Source organism: Cervus canadensis, chromosome 3 (assembly GCF_019320065.1).
Source record: "Cervus canadensis isolate Bull #8, Minnesota chromosome 3, ASM1932006v1, whole genome shotgun sequence".
NCBI lineage: Eukaryota > Metazoa > Chordata > Mammalia > Artiodactyla > Cervidae > Cervus > Cervus canadensis.
Genome location: NC_057388.1, coordinates 11,447,468 through 11,457,354, shown reverse-complemented (window position 1 = coordinate 11,457,354; position 9,887 = coordinate 11,447,468). Strand labels below are relative to the sequence as shown.

General features: G+C 40.9%; 1 long non-coding RNA gene across 1 annotated transcript in view; it reads right to left on the bottom strand.

The window, feature by feature from the left end:
- Nucleotides 1-9,887, bottom strand: part of LOC122438111 — a 40,924-nt gene that overhangs the window by 26,996 nt on the left and 4,041 nt on the right. The window contains exon 2 of the long non-coding RNA XR_006268448.1: nucleotides 6,174-6,288. This is a non-coding gene — a long non-coding RNA (uncharacterized LOC122438111). The remainder of the gene's footprint in view (nucleotides 1-6,173; nucleotides 6,289-9,887) is intronic.

Here is a 9,887-nt window from a genome sequence, read left to right as displayed (position 1 = left end):
AAGATAACAGCTCAGAGCTGGGAGGTCAATCACACCACCTCCTCATTGAACACAACTGCGAACTTCATCAGCTGAGACAAAATCAGCTGTCCAGGCGTGCGCACGTGCGTGTGTGTGTGTGTGTCTGTCTGTCTGAAGGTGTCTTCCTCATAGGGGAACGTGTGTGTGTGTGTCTGAAAGTGTCCGGGCCCGTGTGTGTGTGTCTGTCTGAAAGTATCTGCCTCATAGGGGAACATTTGTGTGCGTCTGTGTGTGTTGCTCAATAATGTCCAACTCTTTGCAACCACATTCTTTTTACTTTGTGTGTCCAACATTTTGCGGCCCATCAGGGCTGCAGGTGTCTGCCTAGGGGAACATTCACGTGTGTGTGTGTGTCCAACATTTTGCAGCCCATTAGGGCTGCAGGTGTCTGCCTAGGGGAACACTCGTGTGTGTGTGGGTGTGTGGGTGTGTCCAACATTTTGCAGCCCATCAGGGCTGCAGGTGTCTGCCTAGGGGAACATCCGTGTGTGTGTAAGTGTGTCTGTGTGGCTCAATTGTCTTCAGCTCTTTGCAACCACATTTTTTCCACTCACTATGTGTGTGTGTGTTTCTCAGTTGTGTCCAACTGGTTGCAACCCCGTGGACTGTAGCCTGCCAGGCTCCTCAGTCCATGGAATTCTCCAGGCCAGAATACTGGGGTGGGTAGCCATTCCCTTCTCCAAGGGATCTTCCTGACTCAGGGATCGAACCGTCGTCTCCTGCACTGCAGGCAAATTCATTACCATCTGAGCCACCAGGGAAGCTTTTCCACTCACTATACCTCCTATAAGTTCATCTGTGTTTCTTTTCCACTGTAACTTACCAAAGCACTTCACTTCTCATACTTTTCCCATCTTTAGCATCGTTATCATCGAAATCTTTGTCAGTTACTTATAAAGTGAAAGAGTGCACTAAAAATGGTAATTCATTATTTCATTTAATCCTAATTAGGGCCCTGAGGGAGTAGGTATTGATTTCTGTCACTGTTAACATTTCACAGATGTTCAAGGTCACACACCTAGTAAGGGGTGACTCTCAATCTATTTCTGATGTCAGAGTTGTGCTGTTAACCACACCATGATGCTTCTGCCATGGAACTAATGAGGATCTCATTATTTACTCTTTTTCCTAATACACAGTTTCCTCTGTTTCTATAGGTATCAATTTAAGTTCTGCTTTCAGATGGATCATTTAAAGACTCAAATGTAAATTGCCTAAGTATTCCTAATCTTGGTCTCTGACCACATTTGGCCTGTGTATTTATTCATATTTTTAAATAGTCTGCTACTAAAGTATATTGGATGTATTTAACCCTAAAATAATTACCATTTTTTGCTGTTTATATTATCCAGGGAGAAAACATTAAGTCACAGATAAGCAAAGCAAGATTAAATATTAGTCATTAGGGATCCAAAGCCAAGAAGCATATGTTTTAGATTGTAGACTATGAGCAATGACTATCTAAAAAGCTACATTCATGAAAAGTATCAGAATACAGTACGCATCAGATAGACTTGGTTGCTATTGTGTTTATTAGAAAACTGATCTGGACAAAAGTAAATACAAGTTAACAAGCACATGTGTTATTTATCTTGAGAGATTTTTAAAGCTTTTTTGTTTTTTAAATAAATGCTGATTTTGAGCCTCTGTGGGTCATGATAGATTCATAAATATATTGTGCATCTATTTACAGTGATCTTACTGGGATCATACATTGAGTTTAGCAATTTGGTTGGTTATTAAGAGGTCATTCAAAAGGAATGAAATTGCAATTGGGATGTGCCATCAACAGGTGGATTTAGATCTCAGGTATGTGAGTGTGTGTGTGTTTTAATTCTTTTTAATCTGAGGTCTTGTTCGGTGACAACAAGTCCATTTTGGTCTTTTACAAAACCTCAGCTCTTTTACAGCAGCTCAATGTGAATGTGGGCACCTAATACGAGCAGTAAGGAAAATTAAATATAAGCTATAACTTTCGTGTTTCTTTTTCTCATTTTGTGTACGGATTAATTATTATTGACAGCCAGTCTAAGGCGGATCGCTTTTCTAGGCTTGATTTGCTCAGTTTGAATCCTCTCTTGGAGACATAGCTTGTCTAGGCTGATGAATATTTACTTGGGAAAACAATGAAGAATTAACAGCACTCACTTTCACACCACCCACATCCACCTTTCTCCTCCTTTCTCTGGCCACCTAGAGTTTTCCTTACTCTGAGATTTCTACAAAACATTTCTGGGTGTGAGAGGAGAAGGAGAATTCCAGCAGCAGTCTCTTAGCTTTCTGCTCCTGGTTTTCGAGATTTTTATTCCATAAGGCAGAAGGCAGAAAAGAAGAAAAAGGAGCCTAGTCTAATTTTTGTAACTGCAAAGAGAATAATTTTCAGTTTACTTAAAATATTTTTAATACAGTAAATGACATTTCTGTAATCAGACTTTGAGTTAGGCATTAATATATAACAGTGAACCAGATACATGCCTATATTCTACTAGAAGATTCAACAAATGAGAAAATAGATGATAGAAAGATAGATTATAAAGAACTAATAAACATAGGGACATCCTGATGGTACATGAGAAAATAGATGATAGAAAGATAGATTATAAAGAACTAAACATAGGGACATCCTGATGGTACAGTGGATGAGAATCTACTTGTCATTGCAGGGGACATGGGTTTGATCCCTGGTTTGGGAAAATTTCACATACCGAGGAGCAACTAAGCCCGTGTGTCTCAACTACTGAGCCCAAGCGCTTAGAGCCTGTGCTTGCAACGAGAGAAACACAACAGTGAGAAGCTAGTGCCCTGTAATGAAGAGGAGCCCCTGCATTCCACAGCTAGAGAAAGCCGGTGTGCAGCAATGAAGACCCAGCACAGTTAAGTTCAATTCAGTTCAGTCGCTCAGTCGTGTCCGACTTATTGCAACCCCATGAACTGCAGCACGCCAGGCCTCCCTGTCCATCACCAACTCCCAGAGTTTACTCAAACTCATGTCCATTGAGTAGGTGATGCCACCCAACCATCTCATCCTCTGTCGTCCCCTTCTCCGCCTGCTTTCAAACTTTCCCAGCATCAGGGTCTTTTTAAATGAGTCAGCTCTTCACATCAGATGACCAAAGTATTGGAGGTTTAGCTTCAATATCAGTCCTTGAAATGAACACCCAGGACTGATCTGCTTTAGGATGGACTGGTTGGATCTCCTTGCAGTCCAAGGGACTCTCAAGAGTCTTCAACACCACAGTTCAGAAGCATCAATTCTTTGGAGCTCAGCTTTCTCTACAGTCCAACTCTCACATCCATACATGACTACTGGAAAAACCATAGCCTTGACTACACGGACCTTTGTTGGCAAAGTAATGTCTCTGCTTTTTAATACGCTGTCTAGGTTGGTCATAACTTTTCTTCCAAGGAGCAAGCATCTTTTATTTCATGGCTGCAATCACCATCTGCAGTGATTTTGGAGCCCAGAAAAATAGTCAGCCACTGTTTCCAACTGTTTCCCCATCGATTTGCCATGAAGTGATGCGACTGGATGCCATGATCTTAGTTTTCTGAATGTTGAGTTTTAAGCCAACTTTTTCACTCTCCTCTTTCACTTTCATCAAGAGGCTCTTTAGTTCTTCACTTTCTGCCATAAGGGTGGTGTCATCTGCATATCTGAGGTTGTTGATATTTCTTCCGGCAATCTTGATTCCAGCTTGTGTTTCATCCAGACCAGTGTTTCTCATGATGTACTCTGCATAGAGGTTAAATAAGCAGGGTGACAATAGACAGCCTTGATATACTCCTTCTCCTATTTGGAACCAGTCTGTTGTTCCATGTCCAGTTCTGACTGTTGCTTCCTGACCTGTATACAGGTTTCTCAAGAGGCAGGTCAGGTGGTCTGGTATTCCCATCACTTGAAGAATTTTCCACAGTTTATTGTGATCCACACAGTCAAAGGCTTTGGCATAGTCAACAAAGCAGAAGTAGATGTTTTTTCTGGAACTCTCTTGCTTTTTTCATGATTCAGCGAATGTTGGCAATTTTTTCTCTGGTTTTCAATTTGTTCTCTGGTTTTTCTAAAATCAGCTTGAAAATCTAGAAGTTCACAGTTCACATATTGCTGAAGCCTGGCTTGGAGAATTTTGAGCATTACTTTGCTAGCGTGTGAGCTAAGTACAATTGTGTGGTAGTTTGAGCATTCTTTGGCATTGCCTTTCTTGGGACTGGAATGAAAACTGACCTTCTCCAGTACTGTGGCCACTGCTGAGTTTTCCAAATTTGCTGGCATATTGAGTGCAGAACTTTCACAGCATCATCTCTCAGGATTTGAAATAGTTCAACTGGAATTCCATCACCTCCACTAGCTATGTTCATAGTAATGCTTCCTAAGCCCCATTTGACTTCACATTCCAGGATGTCTGCCTCTAGGTGAGTGTGAGTGATCACACCATCGTGATTATCTGGGTCGTGAAGATCTTTTTTGTACAATTCTTCTGTGTATTCTTGCCACCTCTTCTTAATATCTTCTGCTTCTGTCAGGTCCTTACCATTTCTGTCCTTTATTGAGCCCATCTTTGCATGAAATGTTCCCTTGGCATCTCAAATTTTCTTGAAGAGATCTCTAGTCTTTCCCATTCTGTTGTTTTCCTCTATTTCTTTGCATTGATCGCTGAGGAAGGTTTTCTTATCTCTCCTTCCTATTCTTTGGAACTCTGCATTCAAATGGGAATATCTTTCCTTTTTTCATTTGCTTTTCACTTCTCTTCTTTTCACAGCTATTTGTAAGGCTTCCTCAGACAGCCATTTTGCTTTTCTGCATTTCTTTTTCTTAGGAATGGTCTTAATCCCTGTCTCCTGTACAATGTCATGAACCTCCATCCATAGTTCCTCAGGCAATCTGTCTATCAGATCTAGTCCCTTAAGTCTATTTCTCACTTCCACTGTGATTTAGGTCATACCTGAATGGTCTAGTGATTTTCCCCACTTTCTTCAATTTAAGTCTGATTTTGGCAATAAGGAGTTCATGATCTGAGCCATAGTCAGCTCCCGGTCTTGTTTTTGCTGACTGTATAGAGCTTCTCCATCTTTGGCTGCAAAGAATATAATCAATCTGATTTTGGTGCTGACCATCTGGTTATGTCCATGTGTAGAGTCTTCTCTTGTGTTGTTGGAAGAGGGTGTTTGCTATGACCAGGTTGTTCTCTTAGCCGAACTCTATTAGCCTTTGCCCTGCTTCAGTCTGTACCCCAAGGCCAAATCTGCCTGTTACTCCAGGTGTTTCTTGACTTCCTACTTCTGCATTCCAGTCTCCAATAATGAAAAGGACATCTTTTCTGGGTGTTAGTCTAGAAGGTCTTGTAGGTCTTCATAGAACCGTTCAACTTCAGCTTCTTCAGCGTTACTGGTTGGGGCATAGACTTGGATTACCGTGATATTGAATGGTTTGCCTTGGAAACAAACAGAGATCATTCTGTCGTTTTTGAGATTGCATCCAAGTACTGCATCTCAGACTCTTTTGTTGACTGTGATGGCTACTCCACTTCTTCTAAGGGATTCTTGCCCATGGTAATAGATATAATGGTCATCTGAGTTAAATTCACCCATTCCAGTCCATCTTAGTTTGCTGATTCCTAGAATGTTAAGTGTTCACTCTTGCCATTTCCTGTTTGACCACTTCCAATTTGCGTTGATTCATGGACCTAACACTCTAGGTTCCTATGCAATATTGCTCTTTACAGCATCAAACCTTGCTTCTATCACTAGTCCCATCCACAACTGGGTGTTGTTTTTGCTTTGGCTCCATCCCTTCATTCTTTCTGGAGTTATTTCTCCACTGATCTCCAGTAGCATATTGGGCACCTACCGACCTGGGGAGTTCTCTTTCAGTATCCTATCTTTTTGCCTTTTCATATTGTTCATGGGGTTCTCAAGGCAAGAATACTGAAGTGGTTTGCAATTCCCTTCTCCAGTGGACCACATTCTATCAGACCTCTCCACCATGACCCATCTGTCTTGGGTGGCCCCACACAGCATGGCTCATAGTTTCATTGAGTTAGACAAGGCTGTGGTCCTGTGATCAGATTGGCTAGTTTTCTGTGATTGTGGTTTCAGTCTGTCTGCCCTCTGATGTCCTCTCTCAGCACCTACTGTCTTACTTGGGTTTCTCTTACCTTGGACGTGGGGTATCTCTTCACAGCGGCTCCAGCACAGCACAGCCGCTGCTCCTTACTCTGGACGTGCGATTAGCTCCTCTTGGCCGCTCCTACACCATCGCAGCCACCACTCCTGCGCAGCCAAAAATAAATAAATAAATATTAAAAAAAAAAAAAAAAAGCCATACAACCAGCAATCCCACTGCTGGGCATACACACTGAGGAAATCAGAACTGAAAGAGACACATGTACCCCAATGTTTATTGCAGCACTGTTTACAATAGCTAAGACATGGAAACAACCAAGATGTCTTTTGGCAGACAAATGGATAAGGAAGTTGTGGTACATATACACAATGGAATATTACTCAGCTATAAAAAAGAATGCTGATGAGTCAGTTCTAATGAGGTGGATGAAACTGGAGCCTATTATACAGAATGAAGTAAGTCAGAAAGAAAAACACCAATACAGTACATTAATGCATATATATGGAATTTAGAAAGATGGTAATGATGACCCTATATGCAAGACAGCAAAAGAGACACAGATGTAAAGAAAAAACTTTTGGATTCTGGGAGAAGGAGACAGTGGGATGATTTGAGAGAATAGCATTGAAACATATTAACCGCATGTAAAGTAGATGACCAGCGCAAGTTCGATGCATGAAGCAGGGCACTCAAAGCTGGTACTCTGGGACAACCCAGAGGGATGGGGTGGGGAGGGAGGTGGGAGGGGTTTCAGGATGGGGAGACACATGTGCACCCATGGGTGATTCATGTCGATGTCTGGCAAAAACCACCACAATATTGTAAAGTAATTAGCCTCCAATTAAATTAATTAAAAAAAACTATAGACTTGAATTATATTAAAAAAGAAGGAACTAAACAAATGACTAAAGAATAATTTGGAGAAACCCAATTTTCCCACCTCCACCATTTTGAAATGCTTAAACCTAGAGGAGAATTAAAAGAGTAGTTCAGTGAGTTTCTTATACCCTTCACCTATATTCACCAAGCACCAGTTATCATTTTTCCATTTTTGCTTTACTTTTCCAAGTAAAGATGCTTTTATTTTTCTGCAACATTTGAAAGCAAGTTGGAGATATCATAAAACTTCATCTCTGCATACTGCAGCTTGCATCTTCTAAATATGAGGGCATCCTTCCACATAACCACAATGTTACTACAACACTTTGCAATAATAATACCTCTCAACAATAGTGATGCCATCTAATATCTGGTACAAATTCAAATTTTCTCAGTGGTCTCCAAATGCCTTTAATAATTGCTAACCCTCCCATCCACCATGCTCCCTAATCCAGAATTCAATCGAGGATCACAATTCACATTTACTTATATCTCTTGAATCCTTTTTAATGTGAAAGTCTTTCTATTTTTTATTTTTAATGACACATTTTTCAGTGCAAGCAAGGTATCTTCTGGAATGATCTACATTCTGAATTTATTTGATCGTTTCTTCCTGGAGTCCTGAGCTCAATTCAGCAGCACTCGTATTTCCTGTAAATTAGAAGTTACCCTAGGCTTGACCAGATTCAGGTTAAACAATTTTGACAAGAATACTGATAAGTGACCTGTACTTCACACTGCATTGCAGCAGAATATAAACGTAGGTTTTTTTCACTCTTTGTGATGGTAAATCTGAGTAACTGATTAAGATGGTGGTCACCTGCTCACCAGGGTTAATTTTCTCTTTCTGTTTATAAATCCAAGTGAACACTCTGTTCCCTAAAACCTTTCATCTATTTGGCATCCAGTAGTGTTCTTGCCCTGGAGAAGGCAATGGCACCCCACTCCAGTACTCTTGCCTGGAAAATCCCATGGATGGAGGAGCCTGGTAGGCTGCGGTCCATGGGGTCACTAAGAGTCGGACACGACTGAGCGACTTCACTTTCATTTTTCACTTACACACATTGGAGAAGGAAATGGCAACCCACTCCAGTGTTCTTGCCTGGAGAATCCCAGGGACGGGGGAGCCTGGTGGGCTGCCATCTATGGGATCACACAGAGTCAGACACGACTGAAGTGACTTAGCAGCAGCAGTGTTCTTGCCCAATTATTATTACACTGGAGTTGCAAAATGGTGATTTTTTTTCTTCCATTATTTCTATTACTGTCAATGGACAATACTCTATTAAAAAAAAATTGTCATTGAACTCCCTTTTTTCCTTTTCTACATCCTTTCTCGTTTTTCTGGAAATTATTTTCTATCAGTTCCTAGAGAGATATTTCTTACCTTTTCACAGACTTCTACCTTAATTTCTATCCAAAATCAGATATTTATTTTGTAGGAAATTAGTACAATGATCTAATAAAGTAGAACGTCTCTATCCCATTTTCCTTCCCAGTGATTTAAAAGTCTACATGGATAAATTCTCCAACACATAGCTTCTGTGTGCCTCAAGTTTTCACTCCCAATACCCGTTTCTCCCACTGACTCAGCCATCCGTTCCTACAGCCATATTCTGTATCAGAAACTTTCTTACCTGTAAAACCTTTATTTCAAGTCGCAGACGCTGCAACCACCACCCCCTTCATTTCTAAATCATCTGTTCAGGTACTGACATTGTTCTAAAATTTTTGAATTGTTCCAACCTCAAACTGATTGATAACCCTAGCCCCAGAACTTTCTCCCCTCCCCACTGTCCCCTCTTCTGCATAATATCTCTGCTTATCCAATCCAGCTTCCATGCTGTAACCACTTTCTGGAGAATACTCTCAAGCCCTTTACACGTCTCTCCTCCTATTGTCTTAGGAAGCAAAGCTCAAACCGTTTCTTTACTTCACACATACACCTAAGCAGCTATATGTGACCTGGGAAAATCACAAAATAGCTGAATGGTTTCTCTTGAATGAATGTCAAAGCTCAGATTTGGTACTCAAAATGTCAAGCAATCCTCAATTTCTTTAGTAGATTAGCTTTCCTCTTCCTTGAGTTAGTAATTTTATACCTTCTCCTTTTCCTCAAACTTCCCACAATCCTTGATCTATTCACACTTTGGTCTGTAGGTCCTGTCTTATAATTCACTGAGAAAATGGAAACAACCAGATATAAGCCCCCTCACATTTCCCCTCCCAAAGTTACACCTCTCACTGTAGCTGCATCCACTTCCTCCTATTTCTACTATTAAAGTGGAGAAGGAGTTCTCCAACTGTCCTTAGGACTTCACTTTTTCCATTATCCCTTCTGTCTTCTGCGTCATCAAACTCTTTCCCTACTGATTCATTTTCATTAGCACAAAGACCTTCTAACTGCATCTCCCATTTAAAAAACAACACTCCCTTGATCTCACATTTTTAACCACCACATCATCTCTCTGGATTCCACTGATGGCTTAAAATATGTCCAAAGATTTGACATTCTTCCCCCAAAGGCAAGCTTAATGCACTGCTCCTTAACAACTTATTGACCACAGACATATTAATACATCTTTTGTTATGCACAATAAGATGTTTTGATATTCACTTACAGAACAAATCACCAGCCACAGGTGTTAGTTTAGGCAAAAATCCCCCTGTCAATAATGTGTTAAGAGTGGGTTGGATTTAGTGACTGATGTCTAACAAACAGAATAAGGCAGAACTGACAACATGTGACCTTTGAGACTCAGCAATAAAAGGCGTCAAGGTTTCCTCCTTGCTTCCCCATTCAGGCCACTCGCTGGGGAAAGTTGGCTACCTTATCCTGAAGACATTTCTCAGGCAGCCCTATGGG